Below are 19,688 nucleotides of genomic sequence, written 5' to 3' on the forward strand. Positions count from 1 at the left end.
TAAATTATGCACAGTAAAAATTGATAATAAGAAAAATAACAATATATTGTAATAAAAGTATGTGAATGTGGTCTCTCTTTCTCTATCTCAATAACTTATACTCACCCTTCTTGTTGACCATTGTAAGTGGATAAGAGAGAACTACTGTGTTTGTGTAGTTCCTCTCAACAAATCACTCCCCCCAATACATACTAATTAGTATATCATAAAATAGTACCACTTTAATCTAGTCATTCAATCCAGAAACCTGGGAATTATCTTTGATTCATCATTTTCCTCTATACTCAAACCTAATTAATCAGCAACCCAGTCAGCTTTTCCTCCAAAAATGTATAGTAATTCTAAAAGAGCCCAATAATTGACACTTCTATTCCCAACCCTAAGTAAGAATCAACTGAAAAACATAGAAGTCAGACCAGTGGAGGTCAGAATGTTATCTTTATAAAATACTACCTGATAATAGAGCTAACAGGGATGGTTTATTCATCTATCTGCAGGTGAGAAGGCATTTACAGCTAGACAATCTTCGTACCCAATCCAGGAGACAGGGGCCAATGCAGCCTTTCCTGTGCAGGGTAGACAGGGCCTGCTCCTGTAATATTTATGGAGCGGAAGAACCAGGCAAGATACACATTTCCAGTTTACAGGCAGACAGATCCAAGGCAGGAGAGGGTGGGAGGAGCATGCATGCCTTATCCAGCCCTGCCTGCCCAGCTGTCAGTCTGACAAGTTCTGGGAGGAGAAAATGATGAGGAAGAAAGAGGCAGGAAAGTTACCAGCAAATCACAGGAGAAAAGATTCCCCTCCTCCAACATTCCCTGGATTTTTGTTCTCTTGTTGCCATCAGTGAACCATTAACCCTTGCGGGCTGGCTGCCCTCCTTGAGGGACAAGATTCAAACTCTACCAGGGCAGTCCTGGTCCAGGGTAACCTGCTCACAATCCTGGTTCTCCCAACACCAACTATGGCTCTTTCGGGATACTGGGGAAGTGTTTTAGTACATAAATTAATTCTAAAAAACTGCATCTAAAGCAAGAAAATCTCTCTATTTCCTTTCCCATGCTCTGTCCAATATATTGTCCAACATGGCTCATCAAAAGTTTGGCAATGAGATTAAAATAACAACATAAAAACTCTCCAATAATAAAAATGTCCAAACATACAAAGTCCCAGATTTGGATGCTAATAGCCTTTTTAACATGGATTTTCCTGGGAGGAGATTAAGGTTATAATTTAAATCTCCATAAAAATTAGTGCAAATATTTTGGAGATCAAGAGTGGAAGTCCAAAATCATATTCTCACACACTTGGAAGTTTAAAATCCAGAGAAACTGAAGTCCAAACTTTATCCTCCTCAATTTCTCGTTCTGCCTAGGAGAGCCTGTGCTGCCTGGTAACATGGGTATCTGCAGCCTGGACTTTCTCCTATGAAATGGACATAGGTCTTTTAGGACTTTGGAAGTTGAGTTGGTCTTTACTATGGCCAGGGTTGAAAAGCTCCAAGATTTAACAGAACACAAACATTATCGCAGCATGGGACTCTTACCCACCAAATCTAGAGAGTAAGACAATCTTGTCATTATAAGTAAAATTATGTTCCCAGAGTACCCCCAAATTACTGTTGCCAACAACCACAGCAAAGAGATTCAATGGTGCTGGATGGAAGGAAGTCAGACTAAGAAATTAACTTGGTTTAACCTCTCCAGGATGCCACTATGGGAAGGTTCCCTGATGCCCACAATCTAAACTTGCAGAAATCCTCCATTATCCACAGGGAACCCCATTCCAAGACCTCCAGTGGACAACACTGCAGGTAGTTCTGAACGCTACATGTACTGTGATTTTTCCTACATACAACTGGTGACAAGTTTAACTGATAAATTAGGCACAGAAAATTAATAGCTAATAGCAGCAGAATAATTATAATAATACACTGGACTAGAATTATTAAACACTCATGAATTGTGTATCTCTGAAATTTTTCATTTACTATTTTCAGACCGAAACTGGGTAACCGAAACTGTGAGAAGTGAAAGCACAGACGCGTAAGGACTACTGTACGCTGAATCAGGGCCAACCTCGCAGCCAGTGGCTAAATTTGGCACTTGGTGAGGGGATGCACGGGGGCAGTGCTGGGGAGCTGTGGGGGCGGGGGGAGGGTGGTGCAGGTTCTTTCTAAGATAGTAGCATTTGAGACTTTACAATCTTCTAAAGTTAGAAACTTAACTTGGTTGTGGCCCATTCACCAGGCCTGTGTGTGTGTGTGTGTGTGCGCCTCTGCCTTTCTGTTTATTCAGAATCTCTAATTTTTCATTTTCCCTTTGAACTCCATGTTTCTGGATGTTAGTGTGGAATTTTATCTAGGCTTCATCAATCATCTGTGAGAAGGGGGCGGGCGTTGTGGCACAGAAATAGACGGCTGCTAGGATTGAGTCCTGCCTCCACTTCTGATTCAGGTTCCTGCTAATAACATGCATGCGGTGTGGGAGGCAGCAGGTGACAGCCCAGGTAATGGGCTTCACCTACATGAGAGATCCAGACCGAGTTTCTGGCTCCTGGCTTCATCCTGGACCAGTCCCAGCTGCTGTAGGCATTTGGAGAATGAGCCAGTGGATGGAAGACCTTTCTTTGTTTGTTTGTTTGTTTGTTTTTTAAGATTTATTTTATTTATTTGAAAGACAAAGTTACAGAGAGAGGGAGAGACAGAGAGAGAGGTCTTCCATCCGCTGGTTCACTCCCCACATGGCCGCAACGGCCGGAGCTGCGCCCATCCGAAGCCAGGAGCCAGGAGCTTCTTCCAGGTCTCCCATGTGGGTACAGGGGCCCAAGGACTTGGGCCATCCTCCACTGCTTCCCCAGACCATAGCAGAGAGCTGGATAAGAAGAGGAGCAGCTGAGACTAGAACTGGTGTCCATATGGGATGCTGGCACTTCAGGCCAGGGCTTTAACCCACTGTACCACAGCACCAGTCCCCTGAAAGATCTTTCTTGCTCTCACTCTTGCTATGTCTCTGTTTCTCCCTTGTTGTCTTTGAAATAAACAAACAAGTAAATAAAACCCATGAGCAGACATATTCAAGTCTGAGCCAAAAGGGGTGTTTCTCTTGCCTCTTACTAGGAAATCACCTGGGGCTGTAAAATCTGTCGGTGGAAGGGATTTTCAACTAGTTGTCATATTTAATTCAGCTGAGAAATCAGCCTTAGCAGATTTCTGAACTGAATTACTGTTGATGCTTCAGAGCTTGTGTTTTTAGTCTTCTATCAGAATCAGTTGTTCCTCTCCAATGGGCTCCCTGATTCACTATTTTTCCTCCACGTTGAATATTGCAGGCCTTGAGTATCATTTATGCCTGGAATGTCTTTCAGTGAAATAGAAGTGTGTGCTTCTAGAGCTTCATTCCTTCTGCTGTTATCCTGTTTCTTCCAGACTCAGTCGATTTCTAAAATTTTAACATTCCTTTTTTTAAAGATTTTATTTATTTATTTGAGAGGTAGAGTTACAGAGATCGGAAGAGACAGACAGAAAGGTCTTCCATCTGCTGGTTCACTCCCCACATGGCCACAATGGCCAGAGCTGAGCCAATCTGAAGCCAGGAGCCAGAAGTTTCTTACCAGTCCCCTACGTGGTTGCAGAGGCCCAAGCTTCTGGGCCATCTTCTACTGCTTCCCCAGGCCACAGCAGAGAGCTGGATGGGAAGAGGAGCAGCCAGGACACAAACCGGCGCCCATATGGGATGCCGGCACCGCAGGCAGAGGCTTAAGCTACTATGCCACAGAACCAGCCCCTTAACATTTCTTTAAAAAATATATATATATATATATTTGAAAGGCAGAGTGACAGGAGGAGATTTTTTTTGATGACGACAAGGTGAATATTTCTTTTCTTATTTATTGACAAACAGTAATTGTACATATTTATGGGGCACAATGTAATATTTTGATACATGCATACATTTTAATGATCATATTAGGATAATTAGCATCCACCACTTCATATATTGAAGTTTTCTTTGCAGTGTGAACATTCAGAAGTTTTTCTTCTAGCTATTTAGAAAAGTACAGTATGTCATTGTCAACTCTTATTACCCTACTATGCAATAGAATACCAACAAGATTGTTTTCACAATAAGGAAAGAAAGTACTTTTTAATTCATTAAAAGTAAACCTTTCTGAGGTTTGACTTATCTATCTATATATTTTTTAAGATTTTTTTATTTGTTTGAAAGGCAGAGTTACAGAGAGAGAGAGGTGTTTTCTGTCCACTGGTTCAATCCTCAATCAGCCACAACGGCCAGAACTGCACTGATCCTAAGCCAGGAGCCAGGAGCCAGGAGCTTCTTCTGGGTCTCCCATCCAGGTGCAGGGGCCCAGGGACTTGGGCCATCTTCTACTGCTTTCCCAGGCCATAGCAGAGAGCTGGATCCAAAGTGGAGCAGCTGGGACTTGAACCGGTGCCCATATGGGATGCTGGCACTGCAGGGCGGCTTTATCCGCTAAGCCACAGCACCGGCCCTCTCTATATATAATTTTTTTTCGAGAGTTAACTTTGGAGAAGAACCCAAGAATGGTGCGTCTTTTGCAAGCACTTAGATGTTACTACAGCTTATGAGACATAGATAATATCCTCCACTTAATGCATTAAAACGAGGTACAGGGACGGTCCCACAGAGCCGCCATAGTTGCCCACCTCCCACGACCCAATGTCTTCGCTGCCGCCATGGCCGACGTGGAAGACGGCTAGGAGACCTGCGCCCTGTCCTCTCACTCCGTGAGCACAGGCTCCAAGTTGACAAAATGTTCTCTCTCAAGAAGTGGAACGCGGTGGCCAGGTGGAGCTGGGACAATGAGTGTGATACGTGCACTATCGGCAGGGTCAAGTGACGGATGCCTGTCTTAGATGTCAAACTGAAAACAAGATTGCGTTGTGGTCTGGGGAGAACGTGAGCATTCCTTTCACGACTGCTGCATGTCCCTGTGGGTGAAGCAGAACAACTGGTGCCCTCTCTGCCAGCAGGACTGGGTGGTCCAGAGAATCGGCAAGTGAGCGCGCCAGAGGCCTTCCCAGTGCCCTCATGTGGAGCCCTGGTGGATCTTGTTTCCAAGTGCCCTATGAAGGCTGCAACACTGCAGGGATTAACTCTTCAACTAGGAGGCCATGGGGCTGTGGGCCTGTAGGACTCATCAGAGGCCTGGGTTAGCACTTTGTCAGTTTTATGTTCAGAAATTCTTTTCAATTAAGGATATAATTTATTAAAGATGGTATTTCCTACCTCTGTGGTGTGTGTCATGCACGCTATTTAGAAGTGCTATTAAAGAGGAGAGCATGCCAACCGAATGACCTTTATAACTTACCTGTTGACGTACAAGAGACAATGGAAGCAGTTCTATTCAGAGAAGAAATTTTTGCATGCCTATTATTGATCTGTTTTCAAAAAAAAAAAAATGTAACAAATAAAATGCAGTTTAAAACTAGCCCTAGGGGCCGGCGCTGTGGCTCACTTGGTTGATCCTCCTCTGCTGCACCGGCATCCCATGTGAGCGCCGGATTCTGTCCCGGTTGCCCCTCTTCCAGTCCAGCTCTCTGCTGTGGCCCAGGAGGGCAGTGCAGGATGGCCCAAGTGCTTGGGCCCTGCACCCCATGGGAGACCAGGAGAAGCACCTGGCTCCTGGCTTTGGATTGGCTCAGCACCAGCCGTAGCAGCCATTTGGGGGGTGAACCAATGGAGGGAAGACCTTTAAAAAGATAAAAAATAAATAAATAAAAATAAAACCTAGCTCTTATCCCTTATTTGTTCCTGGTGTTTTTTTATGATGGAAAGAGGAGGGATTGTCTGTGAAATCTTTATTTCTTATTCTATAAAGTAAAAATTCTAAGTTTGGACCAGTGAACGGGATAAATAAAATTTGAAACTTTGGTTGGCTGTTAAGTCATCATTCTCCATCTTTGACTCATCAAGAAAACCTAGATAAGCACTTGTCTCAATATTCAACCATCAAGTGGTGAAAGAATTTTTTTTTAATTTTTAGAAGTATTTTCTAGTTTTTTGGTCAGATGATGTTTTAATTTAACTGTGTTTTAGGTAAAGTGTTTATGAGGGGGAAATGTTTACCAATGTAGCATGGGCTCAAAAAAGTGTATTTTATTGCCTAATGTTTCAATAAATGGTTTATTCTGTTTATCTTAAAAAAAAAAAAAGAGGTACACCTTTGCAATCAACTTTTACTGTTAACTCTCATAAGCCAACTCTTTGAGAAGAAAGAAAGATCTTCCATCTGCTGATTCCCCAAATAATGGCAACAGCCAGATCCTGGTTAGGCCGAAGCCAGGAACCAGGAATTCCATCCAGATCTCCCACGTGGGCAGCAGGAAATCAAACACTTGAGCTGTCATCTGCTGCTTCCCAGGTACATTAGTGGGGATCTTGGAAGCAGAATAGCCTGGATTCAAACCAGTACTCTGACACGAGAGGCAGGCATCCCAAGTAGCAGCTTAACCCACTCCACCACAATACCCACCCCTAACCTATTTATTAATTGATTCCTTCCCTTTCTATACATGTAAGGCAGGAACTGGTGTCTTTGTTTTCTTGCCTAAAAATGTTTTTTCTAGCCTGTTCCTCTAGGTTTGAGAAGTAGGAGTCCACCTTTGTGAAATAGATGAAATAAAAAATGACTAAGGCTACCAAAAGCTATACTGCTAAAATAATTTTGTCCACCTTCTCCTACCTGGGAGACTCCCTAGGAGATATTATGCCATTAAACCAACATCCCTTCTGGGCCTAGTGTTGGGTGATGACTGTTCTGTCTGGCTCTCCATTTATATATATATATATATATATATATATATATATATATATATATATTTTTTTTTGACAGGCAGAGTGGACAGTGAGAGAGAGAGACAGAGAGAAAGGTCTTCCTTTGCCGTTGGTTCACCCTCCAATGGCTGCCGCGGCCGGCAAGCTGCAGCCGGCGCACTGCGCTGATCCGATGGCAGGAGCCAGGTGCTTCTCCTGGTCTCCCATGGGGTGCAGGGCCCAAGCACCTGGGCCATCCTCCACTGCACTCCCTGACTACAGCAAAGAGCCAGCCTGGAAGAGGGGCAACCGGGACAGAATCCGGTGTCCCAACCGGGACTAGAACCCAGTGTGCCGGCGCCGCAAGGCGGAGGATTAGCCTAGTGAGCTGCGGCGCTGGCCATTTATATTTTTCATCTCTGTTGCACCTTCCCTTAGAATGCCACCTCCATAAGCTTTTCTGACACACGCCCTCAAGGCACAGGCAAAACCTGCTTGCCACCTGCTTTAGTTTTCTGTCTCTGATTCTGCCTGTGTTAACAACCATCTGAATACTGTAAGCTTATTTACCTGGTCTTCCCCTCTCAAATCTGCCCAAATTCTTTTTGACCACTTGGCTTAATAGCACCAATTATGCTTCAGTCTATCAGAGCAGAAAGAGTGGAAGAATAAAAACAAAACAAGGGAGCCGGCGCCGTGGCTCAATAGGCTAATCCTCCACCTTGCGGCGCCGGCACACCGGGTTCTAGTCCCGGTTGGGGCGCCGGATTCTGTCCCGGTCGCCCCTCTTCCAGGCCAGCTCTCTGCTATGGCCAGGGAGTGCAGTGGAGGATGGCCCAGGTGCTTGGGCCCTGCACCCCATGGGAGACCAGGAAAAGCACCTGGCTCCTGGCTCCTGCCAGGATCAGCGCGGTGCGCCGGCTGCAGCGGCGGCCATTGGAGGGTGAACCAACGGCAAAGGAAGACCTTTCTCTCTGTTTCTCTCACTGTCCACTCTGCCTGTCAAAAAAAAAAAAAAAAAAAAAAAAAAAAAAACAAGGGAAGACAATTAGCTGGAGGGTCAGTACACTTTTCTTAGAAAACAGAATGAGCCGGCACCGCGGCTCAATAGGCTAATCCTCCGCCTTGCGGCACCGGCACACCGGGTTCTAGTCCCGATTGGGACGCCGGATTCTGTCCCGGTTGTCCCTCTTCCAGGCCAGCTCTCTGCTGTGGCCCGGGAGTGCAGTGGAGGATGGCCCAAGTGCCTGGGCCCTGCACCCGTATGGGAGACCAGGAGAAGCACCTGGCTCCTGCCATCAGATCAGCACGGTGCGCTGGCTGCAGCGCACCGGGCGCAGTGGCCATTGGAGGGTGAACCAACGGCAAAGGAAGACCTTTATCTCTGCCTCTCTCTCTCACTGTCCACTCTGCCTGTCAAAAAAAAAAAAAAAAAAAGAAAAGAAAAAAAAAACAGAATGACTGCTTAGTGGAGAGACTAGACATGCCCACACAGGAGGTCAGCATGGGCTCTGGGAGGTCAGGGTGCACACACACAAAATTGTTTCAATTGCTCTTACTGTGGATTTTTTTATTTTATTTATTTATTTATTTATTTTGGCAGGCAGAGTTAGAGTTAGTGAGAGAGAGAGAGAAAGGTCTTCCTTCCGTTGGTTCACCCCCCAAATGGCCGCTATGGCCGGTGCTGCGCCGATCCGAAGCCAGGAGCCAGGTGCTTCCTCCCAGTCTCCCATGCGGGTGCAGGGCCCAAGCACTTGGGCCATCCTCCACTACCTTCCCGAGCCACAGCAGAGAGCTGGACTGGAAGAGGAACAACCACGAGAGAACCGGCGCCCTAACCGGGACTAGAACCCGGGGTGCCAGCGCCACAGGCAGAAGATTAGCCTAGTGAGCCGTGGCGCCGGCCAACTTACTGTGGATTCTTTATCTATCTGCACTTTTCACAGGGGTTTCTCTGTTTGTTCCTGGATCTGGTTTCTTGCAGGCAGGGGGAAGATTTCCTCCCATGGTCTTTCTTCTTTTCATTTGTTTTCATTTGGCCCAGTCATCACTAATGTTAATTAAAACATCTTCACCTTTTCTAAGTGGACCTGAGCATGCCTCTGTTCTTTCCACATATATCTGCCCTGACCTTCCTATTCGAGCATGTCTAGTCTCTTCACCAAGAGCCCATTCTGTGTCCTAAGTTCATGCTCCCTGCAGCTAATCGTCGTTTTCTTTTTCTTTGTTTCCATTCTTCCTCTTTCAAATCATCCCAATTTCCTCTTTGATTTCCCAAGAAAACTTCCTTGCTGGGGAAGGAGTGTCCAAGCACAGGCCCTTTTTTTTTCTACCTCATTCCCCCAAAATACTGTGCTCTCTTTACCATAAGAGCTTTCATTCCTGTCTGTGAATTTAATAATACAATTTATCAACTTTTTATGGGTGAGATTTGCAATCTGGTTCTTCAAAATCTAAAATCATGGTCAAAATTTATGTAACAAGCCCAGAACTACTGTCACCACATGCTAGGGCTGATTCTTGAGTCTAAAGACAAAATACATGTGTTGTGTCACAATTTTCTCTCTTAGTATGAAAGCAATATATGAGGGCACTTCAAAAATCTCATGGAAAATGGAATTAAAAGATATTTATTTTTGTGTAAAAAATTTTGCAATCCATGCATAGTTTGTTCATAACACAACATTTTCACAAACTTCTGAAGATTCCCTCATGAAATGGAATAAAATTCCAGGCATCTGATAAAACACTGCCTACCTAAAGCTGGCAACAATAATTTAAAACCAGAACCTATTTACTAACCAAGCATGCAATTGTTCCTAATTCATGTCCCCAGGACCCCTCTCATCTCCAATAGTCCATCTTCTATATAGCTGTCAGAGTGATCTTTTAAAAAGAATACTGTCAAGAAAGTGAAAACAAAGTTCACAGAATGGTAGAAAATTTTTGCAAGTCATGTAAAATACAACTATCCTGAATGTAAAAAGAACCCTTACAGTCAACAATAAAGAAGTAAATACAATTTTAAAATAGGCAAAAGATTTGTATTGACATGTCTCCAAAGAACACATGCAAATAGCCCATAAGCTCATAAAACAGTAAGTGTTGTCTAGGATGCAGAGAAATTGGAATCCATAAACATTAGTAGAGGGAATATAAAATGGTACAGCCACATGACAGGGTCTGGCAGTTCTTCAGAAAGTGAAACAAATACTTACCATATAACCTAGCAATTCCACACCTAGCTGTGTACACAAGAGACATGAAAACATATGCTCATTAAAAAAAAAAAAAAACCTTATAGATGAGTGGTCACAGAAGTATTTTTTTTTTCTTTTTGACAGACAGAGTGGACAGTGAGAGAGAGACAGAGAGAAAGGTCTTCCTTTGCCGTTGGCTCACCCTCCAATGGCCGCCGCAGCCGGCAAGCTGCGGCCAGCGCACCGCGCTGATCCAATGGCAGGAGCCAGGTGCTTCTCCTGGTCTCCCATGGGGTGTAGGGCCCAAGTACTTGGGCCATCCTCCACTGCACTCCCTGGCACAGCAGAGAGCTGGCCTGGAAGAGGAGCAACCGGGACAGAATCCGGCGCCCCGACCGGGGCTAGAACCCGGTGTGCCGGCGCCGCTAGGTGGAGGATTAGCCTAGTGAGCTGCCGCGCCGGCGAGTGGTTCATTACAACCAAAAGGTGAAACAGCCCAAAAGCTCATTAACTGATGACTGGATAAACAAAATGTGGTATATACTCATATATACAATAGGATATAATTATGAAATTAAAAGGAATGAAGTATTATTACATGAAACAATATGGATGAATCTTGAAAACATTACACTAAACAAAACAAAGCAGATGCAATAGGCTCTATGATTCTGTTTATATGAAATGTTCACGGCCAGCACTGTGGCTCACTTGGCTAGTCCTCCGCCTGCGGCGCCGGCACACCGGGTTCTAGTCCCGGTTGGGGTGCCGGATTCTGTCCCGGTTGCTTCTCTTCCAGTCCAGCTCTCTGCTGTGGGCTGGGAAGGCAGTGGAGGATGGCCCACGTGCTTGGGTCACTGCACCTGCATGGGAGACCAGGAGGAAGCACCTGGCTCCTGGCTTCGGATCAACGCAGCACGCCGGCTGCAGCGGCCATTTAGGGGGGTGAACCAATGGAAGGAGGACCTTTCTCCCTGTCTCTGTCTCTCTCTCTCTAACTCTGCCTGTCAAAAAATAAAATAAAAATAAATAAAATTAAAAATTTTTTAAAATAAAAAAAGAAATGTTCACAACAGGCAAATCCATAGAGGACAAAAATAAATTAGTGGTTACCAAGGACTGGGGAAAGAGGAAATGAGGAGAACCTGCTAACAGGTATGGGGTTTCTTTGTGGCGTGGTGGAAATGTTTTGGAATTTTTGGTGGTAGTTGTTCACATTGTGAAATGCTAACAGTTGACTAATTGTGCCCTTTCAAATGGTGAAGTTTATGTGATGTGAATTAATTCAATTTTTTAAATTTAAATTTCAATTTTTAAAAATGATTTATTAATTTATTTGAAATAAATTAGAAATAAATAGAGTGACAGAGACGAAGAGACACAGAGAAAGTGATCTTTCATCTTCTATTTCACTCCCCAAATGGTCACAATGGCCAAGACTGGGCGAGGTATAAATCAAGAGCCTGGAACTCCAACTAGTCTCTCATGCGGGTGACGGAGGCCCAGGTACCTGGACCATCATACCAAGCATATTAGCAGGGAGCTGAATCCAAAGCAGAGCTGCAGGGACTCGAACAAGCATTCTGAAATGGAATGTCAGCTTTGCAGGTGGCAGTGTAACATGCTGTGCCACAGCGCTGTCCTCTACAACTCAATTTTTAAAAAACGTTAATAAGAAACTTACATCAGATCATGCTCCTCCCTTGGTTAAACTTTTCAGTGGCTTCCTGCAGCACTCAAATAAAGTCTAACCTTCTTTCCTTAAAAAGCCCTGCATGATATGAACCCCTATCTGCCTCTTCTTTCATCCCGCATCCCTCCCCTCACTCCTTATCCGCCAGTCATATTACATTCCAGGCTCACTGATGCTCCCACTTCCAACTCAGGCCTTTACCATTAATCTTCTTTGTGTTTGGAATATTCTCTGCCTGTGGCATCTTATGGTTGCCTCTTGCTTATCACAGAGGTTTCTCATCAGTGTTCCCTCTTCAGAAAGGCCTCCCTCTGCAACCTCATCATTGTCTATCATTTCGCCTTGTATTATTTTCTTCACAGCACTCAGCACTCTCTGAATTTATTTACTTGCGCTTCTATGAAAGCATACCTTCCCTGAGAGCAGAGATTGTGTCTGTCTCGTTGACTGCCATAATCCAAATGCTGAGAACAATGTCTGACACAGAGTAGACACTCAAAAAGCATATTTTTGATGATGAATAGGACCTCATTTGTATGTGTTGGAAAATCTAAACATTTGGATGGTATTTGGGTGTGGACAGCTCATAGTTTTTTTTTTCTTTGTTTGTTTGTTTGTTTGTTTTTTTGACAGGCAGAGTGGATAGTGAGAGAGAGACAGAGAGAAAGGTCTTCCTTTTGCCGTTGGTTCACCCTCCAATGCCCGCCACGGCTGGCGCGCTGCGGCCGGCGCACTGCGCTGATCCGAAGGCAGGAGCCAGGTGCTTCTCCTGGTCTCCCATGGGGTGCAGGGCCCTAGCACTTGGGCCATCCTCCACTGCCTTCCCAGGCCACAGCAGAGAGCTGGTCTGGAAGAGGGGCAACCGGGACAGAATCCAGCGCCCCGACCAGGACTAGAACCTGGTGTGCCCGGTTCTAATAGGATTAGCCTATTGAGCTGAGGCGCCGGCTCAACAGCTGATAGTTTTTAACAAGGACCTCAGACCACACACATGGATACAGAGGCCATTGTACAGCATCTGAAGAGGGAGTAAAAATCAGCAGGGCTGGGGAATGATCCCAAGTTTCCCAAAGATAAGGTTTTGTAGTTGCCGAAGGCATGTTAAAACTGCCCACAGTTTATGAATCAGCTGCATAAATCATACAACGTACTTCCTGATTCTGTTTGTCCCTTGAAAGGAGATCTAGGGCACACACACTAGATCTGGGCACACTGGAAGAGATCAAAGGGAGGATGGCCCAAGGCAGCGCAGCAAGGTGTCTCCATGATTGCCGCTCAGCCCCGCCTCTGAACCTGTGCTTTGTTCCTGGAAAGGGGCGATAATAAAGAACAGAGCCACATAAATCACAGAGCACAACATGCATCTGCTCTGGGGCCCAGGAAGAAAGCAAGCTGGGAGAATGGGGTGGCCAGAAGCCATGGAGAACTGAATTGAGGAGCAACTGAAAAACCCTGATGCTGGAGAGTGATTTTAGGGCTGTAGGAACCACATGGCAGATATGGGTAGGACAAATGGGGAGATATCTTCCGAATCAGGCACTCTAAGAGTTTTTTGGAGGCTCTGAGGTCTGGGATCTCCAAAGTTTGCTGATGAAGACTGAGCCACACACACTGCTGCTATGTCAACATGGCCTAGGGAAACATGAGTTATACATTTAACGCCGGGGACAGTGTTCTTATTCCTTTATTCAAGTGAGGGAAATATCCTGTTTTATTCTGAGGTGATCTATGAATCATGTGTGACATAAATTAAATTAAAGCAACATGGGGGGAGGGTAGAGAACCATCTGTCACTGCATATTTTAGTGAGTTTGATCATCAAGCAAAAGAAAATGCTTACCTCTAAACTAAGCCAGGTGGGAAAAGAACAGAGATTGTTCGGGTTTGGATTATCAGATGAAGAGAAAATTTAGTGGCAGGAAAGCAAGTTTGGAGGGATGACAAAACAAACTGGTACGAGAAAATTAGAGACCAGCTTGGAAATAATAAACCAACATTGTGACATGAAAAGAGGTTTTTAACTTGAAAAGGCAATGCTGTGATATAGGTATAGTTAGATGATACATAGATAGATAGGTGATGATAGATAATTATAAATAGATAGATTAGTTTGAAAATTTACATGCAACAATGGGAATGAAAGTAACATTTTGAAAGTTTAAGAAAAGGAGCAGAACATGATGTGGCCCAGCTTGCCCAGACGCACTGAGGTAATACTATCTAGGATGTCTTTGGTTGTGCCTTAGACACACTTTATGTTAAGGAGGCTTGTGCTGGCTTGAACAGGTTTGAATTTCCAGAACAGCCTGTTAGGTGGCCTCCACTGTCAAGCCACCTCGCACAGTCCATCGCCCAAGTACTGTGCCTGAAACAGGCCTTTAATCACCCTACCACCTTCAGCACCTTCCCAAGTCCTACTAAACCAACTGTGACCTCTGCCTGGCTCTCTAGCCTCACCCTTCCTATTCATTCCTCCTTCTTTGCACTCCCAGGACACCGTCCTCTCATCTCTCTACTGCCCTGCCTCTGGTCTGAAATGTATGCCACCTCCTGTCTGACTAACCAACCAAAAGCCACCCTTCTGCCAAGGTCAAGCTTACTTTTCAATACCACCACAGTCTTTGTTGATTGTTCCTTTCTTTGAGCTCTGGAAACACCACTGTTCAATTATATTCTGCCATGTATTATTCTCAATTGTTTCACGTGTATAGTGAAGGAAATAAAAGAAAGTGAATACAGCAGTTAATAATTTTAGATTCAGATTTTGAGGATGGGCTTTGTTGGAAGGATGGAGAATGTGCAGAACAGTCCCAGGAGACTTTAATGCTGGGAAAAATAAGGTTGGTCTTAATGAGCACCCTGCCTTTTACATCGCTTGGCAATATATCTGAAGTGTTTGGCATCATGAGGAATAAGAAATTTACCATGTGCAAGTTCAGATAACCTTGCTAATCCTGCAAATTTCCCTTCTATGCAAATTCTTGGGCCTCACTCCAAATTTACTAAATCAGAAAGTCTAGGATGGAACCCAGAAATCTGTGTTTTAATAGCATTCTAGGTGATTCTGGTGCATGGTAATGTTTGAGAACCATTGTTTTAGAGCATAGAAACTTCAGAAAAAATTTTCAGTACATGAAACTATTTCTATAATAGTCACATTTTCTTGCTTTCTGGAACAGAATGTACCAAACATTAAGTCATCTTTTCTTGTAGGGCCAGTCACCATAATGAACGTCACTTCTTGCCCCATATCAATGGAATAGGCAGCACATCAGACAGGACACTGGGGCACATTGCCAAAGCCACAGTCCACCTGGCCACCTCATTCGAACAACTGACTGCACAGGTTGACGTAGATCCACCCATCCCTGATCATTACCTATAACAATTCTTTCAGGGGTTCTTTAGTGTGGGGCACCATAAAAACAACACAAGGACCAACTGAAACAAACTGAATCGCAGTATGAAAGAAAACACAAGCAGTTCTCTAGTTATTTCTACACCAAGTACTTCACCAGGTACAGCACGGAGCATTCTGGTGTCACATTTAATGTCTCCTTACCAAAGAAATGCTGGAAAGTCTTAGGCAATTCTTAGGAAAGAATTCTGTTCTCAATTAGATTTCATTTCTGACATCACCCAGGCCTTACTGACATTCTTGCAGGTAACATACTCTCTGCTTTTGTCACACACCTGTTTGTTCAGAATGATTGCTTCCTTAAAAACCATATTTTAAAATCCTCAAAAGGGGCATCTGCAATTGCTCAAAAGATCAGATTTTAAAAATTCTTATTTATGTATCTTCATTTTATTTGAAAGTGAGAAAGGAGAGAAAGACTCTCCCTCCCTCCACCCCCCTTTCCACATGCCTGCAACACCTGGAGCTGGGCCAAGCTGAAACTAGAAGCCTGAAACTCAACTCGACTCACATGTGGGTGATAGGAACCAAATTACTTGAGCCATCATTCGCTGCCTCCCACAATGAGCATTAGCAGGAAGTTGGATCAGAAGTACAGCAAACATTATAATAAGATACAGGCATCCCAAGTGGCAACTTAACCTCTCCGCCCAACCTCCACCCACAAAATCAGGTTTCCAATCAAATATCTCCCTGGCCCAAATGGATTTAACTTAGCTTTGCTTCCTTATTTCTTTCTTTCATAAAGATTTGTTTATTTTACACTTGAAAGGGAGTTACAGGGCCAGCGCTGTGGCATTGCAGGTAAAGCCGTAAAGCCGCTGCCAGCAGTGCCAGCATCCCATATGGGCATCAGTTTGAGTTCCAGCTGCACCACTTCTGATTCAGCTCTCTGCTACAGCCTGGGAAAGCAGTAGAAGATGACCCAAGTCCTTGGCCCCTGAACCCATGTGGGAGACCTGGAGGAAGATCCAGATGCCTGGCTTCCAATTGGCCCAGCTCAGCCATTGCAACCATTTGGGGAATGAACCAGCAGATGGAAGGACCTCTCTCTCTCTCTGCCTCTGTAGATCTGCCTTTCTAATTAATTCATTTAAAAAAAAAAAAAAGAAAGAAAAAGAGCTACAGAGAGAGAGAGAGAGAGAGAGATCTTCCATCTACTGGTTCACTCCTAAATGACCTCAATAGCAGGGGCTGCACTGGGCCAAAGCCAGGAGCCAGGAAGTCCACTGGGGTCTCCCACATGGGTGCAGGGCCCCAGGTAGTTTGGTCATTGTTCACTGCCTTCCCAGGTACATTAGCAAGGAGCTGGATCAGAGGTGAAGCATCTGGGACATGAACCAGCACTCATATGGGATGCCAGTGTTGCACACAGTCATTAGCATGCCACACCACAATGCTGGCTCCAGACCTAGCTTTTCTTGAAAACATTGTGCTAAACCTGCCACCACCTTCTTGCTCCTCAGGATCAGCACTGTCTTGCAGATGCACAGCTCTGCTTTTGACCTGTCTATGTTTTCTAATCGCTTGGGCTTTCACTGAGGTTTGTATCTAATTCCTTTTTAGAAAGAAATAACTTCCAGATTGAGTCCACACTTGTGGGGAGCAACTGAGACTATTACTGGAATTAGGACTTATTCTATGCATCTACTCTCCCACAATATGGCGCTGGGAGGAGTAAACTACGCAGCTGCCTCTTGCCAATTTGACTGATAAGCTGCAGGAGCTGATCCTGCTCCTGATTGGAGGAGAGCAGCGTGCTCGGCATGTGGGTAGCAGAGTTGGGATTGGTGGAAGAGGACTATAAAGGAGGAGAGAGACAACATGCACCAGGAACATCTGAAGGAACACCTGTGCAGCCCCCGAGAGAGCCGGCCGGTGGTGTGCCGCTCCCCCGCGGAAGCGGGGAAAGTGGCAGGGGGAACCACCCTTCCACGGAGGTGGAGGGGTCGGCAGCCAACCCGGGAAGAACCAGCAGCAAACCCAGGAAGAGGCGAGCAGACAAAAGAACAGCGCAGGGTCCTGTGTCGTTCCTCCGCGAATGGGGGAGCGACACACACTGAACAGGATTTCCATGGACCTGAGAATAGATGCACATAGAAATCTGACAAATATTTCCAAAATGACTCTCGAAGGCTTTGTACCAATGTTTCCCAGAAACATGAAGGTGCCTGTTTTCACACAGCCTCACAGAGACAGAAATTTCTTTCTATGTGAATGTCTCAGGAATTTATGACATCTTCATGTGACAGTCATCATTAGAAGAAATGCAAGTACCTCTCTTTAGATGTTCTCTCTTTCTTTCTGGTACAGTGTTTTTTGTTTTTTGTTTGGTCAATTACATTCAAAGAATTGGATTGGGAACTTACTTTGAAACTAATTCTTACAAGTATAAAATTAAAGAACTTGCAACCTTGCTATGATTATTTGTACTGAACTTCATTCTTTTTCACCTTGAAGTCAAGTTGAAAGTTTTAAAATCAGAAGCAAAAAATGATCCATACTCCCTTAGTATAACAATCAGGAGTCTTGTGGTATCTGTCTCCATATCCCAAGAGATCTCTTTGTTTTCATAGCAAAGTGCTGTTATTTATTGGGGGACAAGAAGTTCTCCAGTTTTTTTTTTTTCATACTATTTGTTGAACTCTTACATAATATAGAATTAATCTTATGTGTATAACTCTAATTGAAAATGAATCTTAGTAAAAAATAAGAATGGGAATAGGAGAGGAAGTAGGAGGAAGGTTGGGAATGTGGGAATGTGGGAAGAATCACTTTTCCTAAAGTTGTATTTATGAAATGCATGACGTTTGTATTCCTTAAATAAAAGGTGTCTGGGTAAAAAAAAAAAAAAAAAAAAAGAAAGAAAAAAAAGATACTGAAGTCAATCAAATAAAGCAGCCTGTGTGCAAATGTCAGTTGATTCAGGGTTTAGAAACAATAAAACTAACAAAATTACTTGTATTGAGCCCAGTTACTATTAAATTAATAAAACACACTGAGAAAAGTTTTTAAAAATCATAAAAAAGAAGTTCCCTTCCAGGCAGCACTGTTTTACTCTTCATATCTAAAACAGCAATGTTCAAAAGTCAGCCATCTAACCTTTATATGACCTAGAAATTTGTTTGCTTTAAAAGGTTACCTCTCATTCAAATATTGTTTTGAAAGTCTACAGCAACTGGATTCCTTTAATTACCAGGCTGAGTTGAGTTGCAAGGCTCTTAAACTGGGACATTGAAAATTTTTTCTTCATGTTTATTTATAATGTAAATCTGGAGAATTTGTCTTTTAAATTTTATTTCTTAGCTAAGAAAGAACTACTCAAGTTATCATAATTTTTTTGGTATTTTACCTAGAGGTCTCTGCAATAATAAAGTAATATTTTTGTACTTTTAAAATGTAAATACAAGTGAGCCAGTAATTATCTGAATGAATAAGCTTTATAGCATTATATTGCCTTATCTTGGAATTAGAACAGCAATAAATCAATGACTCCACATAAATACAAATTTAAATGACAATGGGACATTTTACAAGTATTAGATTGGCAAAAATTAGAAAGCTGACTCACGCTTTTTAATGTGACAGGAATGTGTAGCTGAAAGTAAGAGTGCAGAATGGTATAGCCATCCTAGGAACAAACCCTGTCTCTTCTTATTTAAATTAACTATATTCCATGACCCAGTAATTCCAACCTTGAGCGTGGTTCCAAAGAATTTTCATAGGGTCCAAAATCCTGTACAATAGTAAAGATAATACACATCTTTAAATCCCATTTTTCCACAAACTTTCGAGTATTCTCTTCTGAGGAGTTTACTGTAGCATTACTTATGATTACAAGAAAATGAAGGGAAACTGGAGGTCTGGTGGACTGGTAAACTCGCAAATATGTACCATAAAAGTCTATACTGAAATGAAAATGTGCATATAAGAAAATGGATGGATCATAAACCATAACAATGTAATAAATCATGAAAAGGTTAAGAAATAAAATATATCATAGATTGAAAAGTAACATACAAAAACTATAAAAACTACCATAAGATAAGATAGAAGGAAATCTAGACACTCTTGGGTTGGCAATGACTTTTAGAGAAAACATTATATGTAGATCTTCATTATCTTCATATCTCTTTTTAGGGTAGATTTTACTTTAAAATTTAAGTTCTAAAAAAGGAGACATAATTACTTTAAAAATCAAAAATAGAGTAGGAATTATCAATTGCATAGTGAATAAAGAAACCAGTTACATAGTGAGGAAATCAAGCTGCATAAAAGTATATCCATATCACCAAATAAGTGAGCTTTCAGTGTATCTCAAGGATCTAAAAACTGCAGCAAACCAGATCCAAAACTAGTAGGAGAAGAGAAATAATTAAAATTAGAGGCCAGCATCACGGCTCACTGGGCTAATCCTCCGCTTACGGCGCTGGCACCCCGGGTTCGAGTCCTGGTTGGGGCACCGGGTTCTGGTCCCGGTTGCTCCTCTTCCAGTCCAGCTCTCTGCTGTGGCCAGGGAGGGCAGTGGAGGATGGCCCAAGTGTTTGGGCCTTGCACCCACGTGAGAGACCAACCAGGAG

General features: G+C 43.5%; 1 pseudogene; it reads left to right on the plus strand.

Annotated features, from left to right (window-relative positions):
- The first annotated feature begins 4,717 nt into the window (after positions 1 to 4,717).
- Positions 4,718 to 5,044, plus strand: LOC100349514 (RING-box protein 2-like; annotated as a pseudogene).
- The last annotated feature ends 14,644 nt before the right edge of the window (positions 5,045 to 19,688 follow it).

The sequence above is a fragment of the Oryctolagus cuniculus genome, chromosome 4 (genome assembly GCF_964237555.1).
Source record: "Oryctolagus cuniculus chromosome 4, mOryCun1.1, whole genome shotgun sequence".
NCBI classification, from domain to species: domain Eukaryota; kingdom Metazoa; phylum Chordata; class Mammalia; order Lagomorpha; family Leporidae; genus Oryctolagus; species Oryctolagus cuniculus.